Below are 4003 nucleotides of genomic sequence, written 5' to 3'. Positions count from 1 at the left end.
GTTAAAAACCTGACTACCGGCCTGTTAATTAATCATTTGTAGAAAGAAGAAATTCCTGTCCTCTTTAGAAAAAATAGACACGCATTGCTTACGTTGGTAGTGAAGTACCACAGCGATTTATTCCATATAAAATGTCAACTGAGCTGTGTGTTGTCTTCCAGGAGATTCAAGTTGTCCTTGCGTAATATGTAGCTGTAACAGTGCACGATATTGTTTTGGTATTGTCTATCATTGTAGTGCCATGGTAGAAGTCTTGGGTAAATAGCCTGAGAAGACATGTGGTTACTAGCAAAGTACTGAACCCAAAAAGATTGAAGAAAATAACTGGGAAGTGAGAAACATATGCTTCTGGGCTGACATGTTGTTAATTTTCAAGCTCCCTCACAACTTCTTTCACCACAAGTTTAAGCGTGCGCTCTGAGCATCTGACAGCTTTGTAATACTTAAGTTTACTACATTAAATGGGCATATGCCAAATGGGCATATTGTAAAACACGGACTGGATTGGATTTGTAAAACACGGACTGGATTTGTAAAACACGGATTTGTAAAACATGAATTTGTAAAACGCGGATTTGTAAAACGCGGATTTGTAAAACACGGATTTGTAAAACACGGATTTGTAAAACACAGATTTGTAAAACACGGATTTCTAAAACACGGATTTGTAAAAGGTGGTCCAGCATTTTTTGTAAAAATGATAGCATTGTTTGACTGTTTATTTGTTTATTTCTGTCTGTCCCTTTTTAATCTTAATTCTTTTACTTTATATTATTTTCATTTTATGTTACTGCTTCACATTCAAATAATTTCTCTAAAAGATTGTTTGATTTTGAGTAATATTAGCATTTGGAAATTTTTACGAATAATCGAGAAATACGAGAAGCACTCGCTTACAGCAAGTAAGTATTCCCGGCATTTTCGGCATTCCCTCGTGTTCAAAAACAAAATTCCGCGTACTTATATTTAACTTTACAATGCATTCGGCACGTTTTTATTTTTAAAATTATCAACATCTCAATACACAGGAGCTGGTCAAGACCGATTTTCCGCCGATTCAAAGCGACGCTTCGAGAAGGAAGCCGATATCCTCCATAGTGTCAAAGGCCACTGAAATATCTCCGGGTTCCTGAGGTTTTGTCACGAGCCCTATGCCATAATGATGGAGTATTCGTGCTTCGACTTCGGTCATTTTGGCGTAGAAAAAAAGGTGACCACACTTCAAGATTTCGTGCATTTGTTGGACGCTGAATTTGACTTTTCCTCGTTAGCCGATGTGTTATTGGTGTGCACAATAGACGTGGTCACTGGGCTAGATTTCCTACACAGAAACGGTATTGCCCACAAAGACCTAAAACCAGGCAATACTTTGGTTTGCAACCAACACTACGACAAAGATGACCTTGAAACATCGTATGCCAAATGCCCTATTGTCTGTAAACTAACCGTCTGCTGTTAGGTCCTAGTTCATACGTTTCTTTGTTACGAGTGATTTTTGTTTTGAAGGTATGGAAGGAATTTCCAGAAATAAGTGGAAATGCTTAATTTAGCAGCTTAAAAGTCTCTTGCGCTTTATTCGGGGCTTTTCAATCTAATTCGCGAACGCGGCAAGTGGGTTGCATAGTTTCTGTTTTTTTCTTCTCGACGCCGCCGCCGAAGCCGTAATCTTCTCTATGAATGTCTACCCTGCAGAAACCTCGCATTCAAGATTTAGCAGCGTTTCGAGACACTCCACGGCTGGATGAGAATGCTCTGCCTCAGGTGCCAGCCATTCAAAAGCCCGGTCAGCCTGCCGCGGATGTTCCACAAACTGAACGAGGTAGTTTCTTTGCGTTTGACCACCATTGGTATTTGGCAGTTCACTAGCCTGAGACTTTTCGTTGTTTTGTTTCGCACTTTTTTCCCTGGCTCATATGCCTGCACTATATGTTCTCTTTCTTCGGGTCTCTTCGGAAGAAATGTGAGGGAGTAGCCGTGTGCCGACAAAGAGAATATCGGAGAAGTAGCTGTGTATTGGCAAGGAAACATATAAGATGTGTTGCTGTGTGTCGGCCGCGATCGGAGAAATATGAAATGAGTTACCGTGTGTCAGTTAGGACAAAATATTTAAGTATTAGTCGTATAGGCTAACTCGAAAACCTCACTGTTCCTTTAGCCTCTATGCTCCAAAAAATTAATTACTATTCCTTGTTATCCTATTGTAATTTTTTTTCTCTCTAAAATTTTTTCTTGTAATAATTCAGATTATTATGTAAAGATTGTTATTGATACTGGCATCGGCAGGAACGAAATGCGAAATGATTGGCTTGTGTCGAAAAGAAAAACCTAATTAATATGTAAGAAAAATGGGTCACCGTGTATCAGCCAGTGTATCGGTTGTCGTCGGCCAGAGTAGTGAAACTGAAAGTTGGGTGCGTACAGTGCTGAAGAAAGAGAAAAGAGAGAGCTTTGTTGTAGAGAATTAAGAACTTTGTTAGCAGTTTGGGATGACACAAGTGTCCAGGAGGAACTACGAACGACGAACCGAACTGAAATTGTAAATATTGAGTACGTAGTAAACTTCCGTCAACTGTTAATGTTTAACATTAATTTTAGAAACTTAGAAGCTTTAGAAAAATCGATCCAGAAGTGAAAATTAATTAGTATTAGGATATTTCTTTTTTTCATATTTTAAGTAATTTAGACTTGTGATTTTGTAGCTTTGTAATGAAATAAATATTAGCTTTTTATATTTGTTCTGATGTGGGTTCGAGGGAAGGGGTTTGTGTATTTAACAATTATTCCATGAGCGCACGTTGAATATGAGATGGTAAATAGGCAACGAGGAGCGTAGCGCCGAGTTGGCTATAACCAATCTCATATCCAACAAGCGCGAATGGAATAATTGTTTTATTAACTTCCTTAAACTCCAAAAGTTTAGAAAGTACGAAATACGAGCGAAAAAATCGAACAAATCCGAGTGAAATCGAAAAAGCTAGATGAGAACTGAAGCGATATTGTGTAATATCTTGTGGTCAGACAGACTCAGGCTCATCACAAAAACATTTCTTACCTCTTCGCGTACTTCTAAACGTCGGAATTGATCCAAACTTTCCACAAAAACGTTTTTTGCTTTGCCTTATTCAGAGAAAAATTCTCGACTTCCGGCGAAAAAACGCTTGTCAGGCGAAAAAACGCTTGTCAACGCTTAGCGCAATCATTTCCCATATGAGGTCAAGCTAAGGTATATGAGCTGATAACCGAGATTGAGTGAAGCAATCAGAGCACGAGAAATGAATTATCCGAGGTTGAACTAAACTTAATAAACTTTTATATTCTCCCGCCCTGTCCAACCGAACAACAAGCCCAGTCCCCGCACTTCCAAATAGTTTCCATGCCCCTGCCCGCTTGGGATTACTCTCTTGGTCCCGCAAGAATGGCAAGATCAAAGATCATTTTTTGGTGTTTTATCCCATAAAATTTATTTTCGTTATTGGCCAAGCTTGTTCGGTTAAGATAACTGGATATTGGCCTCGTTCTTTTTTGTTTTTCGTGTTTATGGACCTCGACTTCATCAAACTCAAAAGAAGAACATTTTTTTTCAACAGCTTCATTGGGTTTGACTTCCAAAAAATGAAAAAAAAAAAAAAAAAAAAAAAAAAGAAACACAGAACAGTAGCACTTAATACGATAATATGAAGACCCAAAAGGGCGGGTGCGAACGGGACGCGAAGTCCCATGCGAGGCACTCCCCTAACTTGGCTGGCCAATATCCAGCCATCTTGACGGAACAAGCTTGGCCAAAAACCTATGTATATTGAATTGCTGGTTATAGACGAAAGTTGACAAATGAGGGGTGTTTCTTGCACTTATCTAGATAATTTTAGCATTTGTCTCTTATAGACACCTGCCGAAAAATTTCAGGTGGCTCCAACTGACGGGATTCGAAGCTATGACCTCTGCGATGCCGGTGCATTACTCTACCAACTGAGCTATGAAGCCCATGCACAGAGTCTGCACACAG

Source organism: Montipora foliosa, chromosome 3, assembly GCF_036669935.1.
Source record: "Montipora foliosa isolate CH-2021 chromosome 3, ASM3666993v2, whole genome shotgun sequence".
Taxonomy (NCBI): domain Eukaryota; kingdom Metazoa; phylum Cnidaria; class Anthozoa; order Scleractinia; family Acroporidae; genus Montipora; species Montipora foliosa.
Note: the sequence above shows the minus strand (reverse complement) of the source record.